This window comes from Anser anser, assembly GCF_964211835.1.
Source record: "Anser anser genome assembly, chromosome: 2".
In the NCBI taxonomy this organism is placed as follows: domain Eukaryota; kingdom Metazoa; phylum Chordata; class Aves; order Anseriformes; family Anatidae; genus Anser; species Anser anser.
The window spans coordinates 61,099,469-61,110,964 of NC_139721.1; the positions used below are offsets into that span (position 1 = coordinate 61,099,469).

General features: G+C 38.0%; 1 long non-coding RNA gene across 1 annotated transcript; it reads left to right on the forward strand.

Annotated features, from left to right (window-relative positions):
• The first annotated feature begins 531 nt into the window (after positions 1–531).
• On the forward strand, positions 532–11,197 carry LOC310895018. The gene is made up of 3 exons (XR_014580356.1): positions 532–679; positions 9,741–9,892; positions 11,085–11,197. It is a non-coding gene; the product is annotated as an uncharacterized lncRNA (long non-coding RNA).
• The last annotated feature ends 299 nt before the right edge of the window (positions 11,198–11,496 follow it).

The window sequence follows — 11,496 nt, forward strand, 5'->3', positions numbered from 1 at the left end:
TCTACACTTTAAGGATAAGCTCAAAATCCTCAAAGTTCAAGCTGGATCTTACGGAATCACACAAACTCATTCACTCAGCAAATAGGAAGGAAAAAAAAAAAAAAAAAGCTTGTGGAAAGTAGAAAAAAGCCTTTAGTTTCATTTAGTTGTAAAACTAATAAGCCAATGACCTAACACGCTCTTATTCACTTTCCACTTATTTATTTATTTATTATAGAATGTGTTTTAAATATTGGTGTAGTGGGTTTATGTGGCAAGGTTTTGGTAGCAGGGGGCTGCAGTGGTGTCTTCTGTGAGAACAGTCCAGAAGCTGTCCCATGTTCAGTAAGGGCCAGTTTCAGCCAGTCCCAAAGGAACCTGCTGCTGCCCAGAACCAAGCCAATAAGCCATGTTGTTTGCGCCTCTGTGAGAGCAGATGTAAGAAATGGAAAAAAAAAAAAAAAAAAAAAAAAAAAAGCTGCACAACAGCAGCTGGGAGAGTGAGGAATGAAAAACAGCCCTGCAGACACCAAGGTCAGTAAAGAAGGAGGAGAAGGTGCTGCAGGCACCAGGGCAGAAGTTTCCCTGCGCCCTGTGGAGAGGACCATGGTGGAGCAGGCTGTCCCCCTGCAGCCCATGGTGTACCACGGTAGAGCAGGTTTCCACGCTGCAGCCCATGGAGAAGTCCACAGTGGAGCAGGTAGGTGGATGTGGCCTGAAGGAGGCTGCGGCTTGTGTAGAATCCCTGCCAGAGCAGATTCCAGCCCATGGTGAGGGGACCATGCAGGAGCAGGTGACCTGGAAGGAGCCACTGCCCGTGGGAGATCCATGTTGGAGGATTTTTCTCCTGACAGATGGACCCCGTGGTAGAGATCCATATGGGAGCAGTTCTTGAAGAGCTGCTGCCTGTGGGAAGCTCACACAGGATTGACGCACGGAAATTCTTCCCCGTGTCAGGATCAGTTTGGGAAGGACGGCATCCCCTGGGAGGGACCCGACATGGAGCAGGGGCAGAGAGTGACCGTGAAGGAGTGGTGGAGAAAAAGTGCCATAGACTGACCACAACACCATTCCCTGTTCTCCTGCACCACCTGGGGGGAAGTGGAAGATGGTGGATGGGGGGAAGGCATTTTTAGTTTCTTTCCTTTGTTTCTCACTTCTCTAGCTTGTTAGTAATAGGCAATAAATTTCACTACTCTCCCTCTGCTGAGCCTGTTTTGCCTGTGACAATAATTGCTAAGTGATCTCTCTGTCCTTGTCTCAACCCTTGAGCCCATTTGTTCTATTTTCTCCCCTTTCCCTTTGAGGAGGGAGAGTGAGAGAACAGCTGTGATGGAGCTCAACTGCCCACATGAGCAAAACCACCACAATTGGATAATAGAAAAACCCTCTCACCAGCTGCAGTTCACTGTTGCTATTGATTTGAGAGTATTTTCTACAGTTTATTGCATAAACTATTAGAGTTTCTTTGTTCAGATAATAGCATTCATAACATTGTAATATCTTTTTACTTTCACTCCTTTGTTTAGTGATTTAATACAAAGCATGTAAATTTATTTTTTTTTCCAAAAATCATACAAGACTGTATTAATACTTGCAATTCAATGTAAGCAAGATAAAACGAGCTAAGTCACCTAAGCTTAGGTCTCACTTCATTCTTCCAATTAGAGGGATTCAAGGCCAGTGTATCACTGCTAAATTTGGTGGCCTTGCAGTAAAAGGACACTTCAAGAGAACTTCCCAAGCACACTTAATAACCATCCAGATGAAGTTTAGAACTTCCCAAGATATTTACCCATCTATGAAACTAACATGTGTCTTAAATCTAGGCACATTCTTTTCTGTTCCTGTGTATATTAAATTCCCAGGGAGACTTATCTAAAATATTAGCATAAAATATGCGATTATAACAAAAATACTTCATACAAATAAGCATCGCTGTCTACCCCGACTGACTAACAAAAAGAAAAGGAGTTTGTCTTTTTTTTCTTGATCACCTCTTTGTAGCAGAATTCCCTCCTGAATCAGTCTTCATAAAATTTATTCCTTTCTTTTCTTTTGTCATACTGAAATACAAGTATTACATTTTTCACATAAGTTATTACCCACAACACTCCCCATCTATTGAAAACAAAGAAAGCATTTATATTGATGATTCAATACCATAAGAACAGAACAAAATCTTTTATGCAGCATTAAAGATTTTTTTTCATGTGATAATTTTTTACATAGCTCAATATTTTGAATTCAGCTGAGGAATCACTTTGGTATTTATTCAATAGTTTTCTGTTTTCTTTAAGGAACAAAAGCCTTCTGTTTCCATGATTGAATACCAATAAATTCAACTGCTACAAAAAGCAATATAATCCAATTGTGAAAACGTTTACTTTGTGTCTTGAAGACAGCAGTATACTCTAAAAATAATGCATATTACTTTATATCATTTTTAATATCAATATAAAACCAGTACTTATTTCATCATGTGGAGATCAGTTTAGAACTTGCTAATTGGATAAACTTCACTACATTCGAATTAATTCTGTAATTTTACCTGGAAAAAAAAAAAAAAGAAAAAAAAAAGAAAAAAAAAAAGAATCTTTGTGCCTTATGCTGGAAAGCATTGTACACGTAAACGTACAGATACTCAGTGAAGTGCGTTGTCACATTGGGCTATCCATACATAAATGAGCCTGAGCTCAGAGTCTCAGGGGAAGAAGGGAAGCACTGTGAGTAACTGAACTAGGATGTAGGATGCTGTGTCCCATGTCTGATCTAGCATGTCAGCTCTTTAAAAAGCATAACTGACTCATAACCAGATTCTTCTACACCAAGAAAGATCCTTAAAACCTGTCACTGAAACTGTTAGGAAAATCACAGAAATATGAGAGATCTCTAATTCTACACAAGATTGTCAAGTGTAAACATCAGCCTGACCCTCCAAGCCCCATTACTAAACCATGTCCCTAAATGCCACGTCCAAATGTCTCAAATATCTCCACCACTCCACCACTTCCCTGGACAGCCTGTTCCAGTGCTTGACCACCCTCTCTGTGAAGAAATTCTTCCTATTATCCAATTAAAATCTCCTCTGGTGCAATTTGAGATTGGTTCCTCACATTCTATCACTTCTCACCTGAGAAAAGAGAACAGCACCCTCCTCACTGCAACCTCCTTTCAGGTAGTTGTAGAAAGACGTGAGGTCCCCTCTCAGATTCCATTTCTCCAGACTAAACAACCCCAATTCCCTCAGCCATTCCTCATAACTCTTATATTCTAATCCTTTCAACATCTTTGTTGCTGTTCTCTGCACAAGATCAAGCAACTCAATAGAATTCTTGTAGTAAGGGGCTCAAAACTGAACACAGTACTAGAGGTGTGGTCTCACCAGTGCCACATACAAGGGGACAATCATTTCCCTAGTCCTGCTGCCCACACTATTTCTGATGCAGGCCTTCTTGGCCATCTGGGCATGCTGCTGGCTCACGCTCAGCTGGCTGTTAACCTACACCTCCAGGACCTTTTCTGTTGGACAACTTTCCAGCCACTCTTCCCCACACCTATACCACTGCATACAGTAGTTATGACCCAAGTGCAGTCAGGATCCTGCACTACCCTTCTTGAATGTCATGCAGTTGGTCTTGGCCCATTGACCAGATCCCTCTGCAAAGCCTTTCTACCTTCAAGCAGATCAGCAGTCCTGGTTCATTTGGTATCATCTGCAAACTTACTGAGGGTGCGCTAGATCTCCTCATTCAGGTAGATCATTGATGAACATGTTAAACAAAGCTGACCCCAATCCAGAGCCCTGAGGAACACCACTGGTGACTGGCCACCAATGGGATTGAACTCTGTTGATGATAACTCTTTGAGCCCAGCCACCCAGCCAGTTCTTCACCCAGCAAACTGTACACCTGGCCAAGCCATGAGTAGGCAGGTCCTCCAGGAGAATACTGTGGAAAACAGTGCCAAGTGCTTTATTAAAATCCAGATAGACAACATCCACAGCTTTTCCCTCATCTACTAAGCAAGTCATCTTGTCGTAGAAGGAGATCAGGCTAGTCAGGCAAGATCTGCCTTTCATAAACACCTGCTGGCTGCATTTTACCACTCGATTGTCCTGTATGTGCTTTATGTGATGACATTCAAGATGATCTGCTCCATAGTACATTTGCAGGAAAGTCTCAAATGAAGTATTCTAATCTAAAACTTAGTTCTTCTCTAACCTTTATCTGTGAGCTGCCTCCAGCTGGATATGCTCCTAGATTTTGGTTATAATGTCCTTCTCTGCTGGTTCTCTTCTCTCTTCTAAATTTAACATTTCTTTTAATGGATATTTCTCGTTTCTCAATCCAGTTTTCTCAGACAACCGCCTATGATTTTTCCTATGTTCAGAGAATAATGATGAACAAGAGGGGAATACCTATGGGGATAAAGGGTGAAACACATCTAATGAGGTGAAATTCTGTCTGATCTTGATCTAGATATATGAAGAGGAGGGTAAACAGATTCTTATGAGGTACCAGTCTCTTACAAAGATGGAAAATCATAGTACATGTAGTCTTCTTACAGCATTCAATCCTGAAAGACATTTTAGCAATTAACAAGATTATATATATCACCTATTATACACACCTCTCCATCTTCCAGTCCACTAGAAACTTAAATTAGGCTAGGACTATTAGGCCTCATGCTCCCCAGTTTAATTAGAAGATGACTACATAACATTTATTTAGAGTAACTTTTTTTTTTTTTTTACCATTTTCATGTAGACTGGAGTTTCTAATCATTTTCAAACACTCTGAAGAAAGCAGCAGTTTTACCATCATAGACACTTAAACAAGCAGCAAACTATATTGGGTGATGGGAGGGACTGTTTTAACAAATCGCATTTCCTTTTTTTTTTTCAAAGAAAAAACAGTTAATGACAAAACCCACTTCATAAATTACTAGAACTGGATAACATAAAAAAAAAAAAAAAAACACTCAGCACATAAAGAATTGCACTTCTGTCTACTACCCTGCAAAATTTTCTTCTCCTTTTCTTCGCCTTAAAGAGAAGTGGTAGAAATTAGGTAACAGTGGTAAATGATGTAACTTCACCATTTCAGTGATTAAGTGATATAATAGAATTTTATTTACTTTCTTGTTATAAATCATGGCAGTTCTGGAGTTCTTCAACATCAAAAAAAGAAACAAGCAACTTTTAAATGAAGATATACCTGAAAGACAGCTGAAAATATGATATGTGATCTCATCTCAACACATTCAGTGTTCAAGAAATATCTGGATAGGGGTAAATTCTTTATATTCTTGAGGCACAGACATCCCTGGACATTCTGGATGACACGGGATGAGGAAACCCTTGGGTGGCAGAGCTTAAACTGACGCCATCAAGAGATGCTAAGATGAAAGTGAAGCTTTATATAGCACTCTGACCACTCAAACATACATCACCACCACCACTACCCACAAAAATTATGTAAGGAAAATAATGATCTATTTTATTAATATTAATAATGCCTTATTACACTAACAAAGGTATAAATGAAATCGGTATTAGCTCAACAAATTCTGAACATACTTTTTTTTTCTTATTCATCTCCACTTTTTTCCTCACTTTCAAACTCAAGTTGCCCCCTGAAATCTGTTCTATGTATTTATAACACAGTTTTAAAAAGGAAAAGATATCCACTTTTGGTGAAGAAGTATACGAGTAGAAATCATAAAATCACAGAATAGTTTGGGTCGGAAGAGACCTTAAAAATCACCTAATTCTAAGCCCCCTGTCATGGGTAGGGACAGTTTTCACTATACCAGGTTGCTCAAAACCCCATCCAACCTAGCCTTAAACACTTCCAGAACAATAGGACAATAGTAGAACAACAGGCAAATACGACAATATTTCTCTCTCAGTATCTAAGCACCAGAAATGCTACAAAGTCTGTTGCCTCATTCATATGAATTGGCCTACTGAAGCCAATAGAATTATCTGTACAAGGAGGGAAAGCAGATTTTATTAATAATAATAAAGAGACTTCAGAAGCAGAACATGATCTCTCAAATTGAGGGAAAAATGCAAAATTTATTGCACGTACTGAAGATGATCCTGGACTAAAAAAATACATTACCTAAAGCTAACTGAAATAGTTCACATAAAACTGTAATATTTTACCCTTGCCCTGAATTCTGTGTATTTTCCACAATCAGTTGTATCTTTTTACAGCATAAAATAATTGTACTTTCCTAGTGCCCTACTGACTTGTCATTAATGTTGCTAGCCAAAGATCGTCACCTACACAGGCTGAAGAATCTGTTTGATTTAGAGATGTATGATTCCCTCATGGCAAATTAGTAGTTTGGACTCTCCCCTAGATGATTAGTATGAATGCACAAAGCTAAATAACAGTCATACAGGATTCATAGTTGGTGACTCACTTTATTTAGATATGCATAACTGCATTAGTATCTGAATACCACACAAGCTTCAATGTATTTATTTTCTCAACAGTCCTAAAAGAGAAAAGTGTTGTTTTCCTCCATTTTATAAATGGGAACTAGAGAGAAATACTAAAACCTAAAACTGCAAAGGGTCTCTATCACCAACCAAAATGCACAGCCTGAAGGTAGATTTGTTGCCCCCCATGGAGATAAGTACAGGCTTCCCCGAACCCAGAAAGCTGGCAGGAAACTAGCTGTGCTTGTTAAGAAAGAAAGAAATGCTTGCAAGTGTTTGGTCTTTGCTGGAGTGTCTCCCTCATTACCCTCCCCACCCCGCTAGAGCTACTTACACCATATCAGAAAAAAAAAAAAAATGCAGATGACCACCCCATGAAGAAAAGGCAACGGAGTACTCACCTTGGAGATGGTCACACCGAGTGCCCCCTTCCTGCTTGATGGGAAACAGCATTTGATTTCAGATTTTACAACCCAGGAGAGTACAAAACTGCAGAGCATTCCTATGGAAAAAATTCCCGTGAAGTTGGTTCTTGCATATAAAAAAGTGAACTTTATTGCTCAAATAGATCTCTTAGACTAAAAGCCACAACAATAGTTTTAGAGCTTTATATTTATCTGCCTCAGTGAATCATTATTAATATAAAGTAAAATAGTTTCAACCAGAAATGCTGAGTCATTCAGTCTCCAATATCTTAAGAATCTGGGACCAAGTCAAAATGAGCATAAATGAAGTCAACAGCAAGCCCTCTAGTATAGCCAGACAGCTATTGACTCTCAGAGCTAGTTAGAGGCCAAGTGTGATACAAGGTACCTCTTACATTGATTCCTCCATCCAAGATACAGGGACTGATTCCTCTAAGCAAGATCTAGTTTTAGGAAAAATTTCAGTATAAGGTAGGGTTCAAGGTGGCAGCAGGTTATGCAGCCACATGAGCATTTAGAAATGAATTTTGACTGACAAAAGCGTGGAGTATGTTTCTTCATAGCACTTTACTCTGTGCCAGAAACAGCACAACTTCTGCAGGGCAATATAAGTGAAGCAGAACACTGAGGAAATATAACTTTTCTCTAAGATTCCAGTCAGTACGTTAAGAATGAGCTTGAATATCTCTGCATAATACTCACAAGTATTTTTTCCCTATGTTTATCCTCTGGAAAAGACAGCAAGACACACTCAACAGCCAACCTACAATGGATCTATTTAACTCAAAATCTTAAGGACCATACATACTAAAAGAGAAAATAAAAAGCCATAGTTCATTATGAGGCATTAGAAGTGACACTGAAACACTACGTTTTGTTTTGTTGATTCTCTACCCACCCCTCCCTTAGCTTTCACATTATTTTAGGTCATTTTATCTGAAATCTAATAAAAAAAAAATCTGTTTTCTAACCAACAGATGTATATTGTGTTTGTGATTTAATCAGAAATAATGAATACAAAAATGCAATATTAAAAATCCGACTTATCCCCATTAAATCATTTTCTGATATCATACAAACCATCAACTACCTTTTTCTCTTTTAACCAAAACTGCAGGTGGCACTGACATTTTTTCTTGTTCTAAGATGCTCAGTGCCAATGATTCAGCCCTTGCATAATGTTAGTTAGTAAGGAGAATGTACACTTTCAAAAGTCTGTGCCATGAAAAGATTCCAGATTATTTGAACCTCTTCCAAACCAGGTAGACATCTGAAAAAGTGGTCAGTTCCACCTCTGAGGTAGCAATTGAAGTGTCCCTTCTGTAATCAAGCAGCTGCTGATTTTTTTTTAAACATAAATGTCCTGCCAAGATTATAACTGGGCACAGAAAGTATAGCCATCTGCCAATGCATGTTCACTTCTTGAAATGAATGAACATTAACAAAATAATCAAAAAATTAAACATACTGTTAAAGCAAGTATTTCTGTGTTTGACACTTGACCTGTGAATGCATCATTTCTCTTGACCACAATCATCACTGAAACATTTCACCTTTTTTTCTTAGTTTCTTCAATGGAAACACCTAATTAATATTCAGAGAAGTATTCACTGATAAAATGAAAAGACATTAATCAAGGAATTCAATGATTATATAATACAGAATAAAGAAAACCCCTCACCCTTTCAAATCTTTGCTGTGATTCACTAGCAGAAAGGGAATTGAGAAATATCTCTGTTTAGTCTTAGCCCACGAAAGTGCAAATGCATACATATGATTACTGATTTATTAAGGTTTATTATAAGCTTCTCCCACAGGGCACTTTCTGAACTTTAGCTGTAGGGTACTTTTTAAGTCACAACCAATACAAAGAACCAATATATACAAATCCCTTTCCTTGGCCCTCTCTGTACATATGTCATTCAAAAATCATAGAACTCTTCAGAAAAGGAGTAACTGAGGGAAGAATGGTTAGCAACAAATTCCCATCTTTGTTAAAATTCATAGTAAAATATATTGATTTCAAAAAGTTCTAGATTTCTCCCCTGCAGCCCAAATGTAAATATTTTTGTAGGAAGGGAAACCAAAATTTTGGAACTTTGGGAAACTCTAAAATGATGATGCTGTCTGAATTAATCTGTTTTGCTTACCTTGACAAGGGAAAAAGCATCATTTGCAAGAGCACTCTGACTTACTGCAGTACTTCAAGTGGACAGTGTATTGGTGTAATGAAGACAGGACTCCTGTGTGAATCAGAATTAGAAAGCAGAGCAGTACATGAAGCATTCCTTAGATTTTCAGATCCCCAGTTCAAAATATACAGCACTTATTCCCATCCCATGGGTGAAGGCCAATCTAGAACACAGCAGGCACATCCTTTTGAGCAAATTGGCCAGTGCCAGCCACATGTCAGAGATGATTAGTGAGGCAGATATGCCAGCCACCTCCTCTGACATCAGAGGTCAAATAAAGGAGAGTGCGACAAAAGCTGAAAAGCATCAACCCTCAGATGACGATATGGCTGATCTGGCACATCTGCTATTCCCATCACTTCTCAGTACTTTTATTGGCATTATCTGCTGTGAGAAGAGTCTTTTTAGAACTGGCAGCTTGATTTTGGTTTGAGGAATATAATCATAATATGGTAGGAGAGAACCAGTCTGCCAACTGCTGCCTTTCTAGTACTGAATTAAATGCACTGCAAAAAGTCAGATAATATTTAGCTTGCACCTTTTACACGTGGAGTGAACACTCCAGATTGCCATAAACCATACAGGTTCAGTCTGCCATATTAAAAGCACTTTTTTTTTAACTGTTCTTTGTGAATAACAGCCTGTAAAAAAGAAAAAAAAGGAAAAAAAATCTTTTTTTTTTTTTTGGAGGCTAAAGAAAAATTACAGAAAAAAGTTGCAGTAGGGCTGCTGAGCTACCAAATACTCTTGCCAAGCAATCAGGCTATCTGATTTTCAAGTTACAAGAAAGCTGCTTCTCTACTAAGCTGTTCTCCTACTGTCAAGAACATCTTTATACAAATGTAAGTAATGCATGTGTTTTGTCCTAGTAGTCCTTTTTCATGGATATATTCACTGTCAATAAAAATCAATTACATTGATTCTTAGGCATCTCAAGATGAAAGTTTATCAATCATTGTGGTATATCAGAGAGATGTTTTTCCTAAAGAGATGATAATCTGTTGTAGACTCTTCCATCTAATTCCTCCAGAGTCCAGTTATCTTTGGATAGATATTCCGCAGGGCACAATTAGAGTCCATCAGACATTTTAAAACTTAGCAATTATTCCAGAGGGGAGAAGGAGAAGGACATTCCTTCTTGGACTTTGTATTCATGCAGTAACATGGTCACAGCTTTCTGATATTTCATCCTTCTTATTACCCATACCTGAGATTCAAGTACCAAAAATGGAGGCACTTGAAGTCTCCTTTTGCTTTTCATTTTCTTCAAAACTCACAGTGTAAAAGTATCTTCTCTGTAACCAGAGAGGACTCTGAGCAGAGATCATCACTGATGAAATTCTTCTCCTTCATTAACTGCTCATTTTTCTTAACTCCATCATATTAGTTATCTTCCAGCAACAGTATAAAGGCATTTAATCAACATGTTTTTATAAATACATTAATTTTTTTCAACATTATTTTGAACTTAGAGGAGAATGAGATAAAAGGAATTGGCTGGACATTGCATATCTATTTTTAATTAACCCACTGCAGTGTTATTTAAACCAAGTAAGGTTTTCTTGCTCTATTTTGTTGAGCTCACAGAAACAAGAAGTGCTTTGTGCTCTTTACTGCCTCTGTAGAATTAGTCCGTTATCAAGTACTATTTCTTCCAATTGTGCCAACCTCACCAGTGCTGTTGGTCAAGAACACTCTTTCACCATATATCTGTGCTGTTGTTTATGAAGACAATCATTTTCATAGCAGCTCCATTCAGATTATAGAAAAAAAGGTTACATGTGAATATGTCTCAAACGGATATATATGTTTTCTTACATGTTAATTTATCTGTTTCAGAGTGAACAAAGAATACAAAAAGTTGTAGGTTTCGTCTTCTAAGATGCAATAGGTCCTCATAGTTACTCTGCATTGTAAAAGTAGGATGCATAACCCAGTTTTACTTAAAATGTTTATCATACATTAAAATAATTAATTTTGCAGACCTTATATATTCTTGGATTTTAGTCTACTGGCTAAACTTTTCTGTTACAGGTCATCTCTGGAATCCTTCCTAAATACTACGCTCACGATTACCAGCTCACCAGTTCTACAATTTCCTTTCTCCATTTGGTCTTGTCAGTCTCAAAACTCTCTGAGGTTGCACATATCAAGAACATTCATAGAACTGCAACAGTGCATTTGTAACACATAATTGCACTTCTTTTCTAAGGTACACTTAGCTCCATTCAGCTCCATTTTTCCACATCCATACTGGCTTTACTTCCCTAACCCTGCTGCTGAGACACAAAAAGCTTTCTTTGAACTGTGGAACTGAAATATATTGGCATAAGAAATAAAATCAAAATTACGTTGATTGTACATGCTCAGCAAGAGTTCATGTAACAACTCAGTAAAATTGCTTGTATTATATATAAGAAAGATTATGACAACACAGTTGTGACTT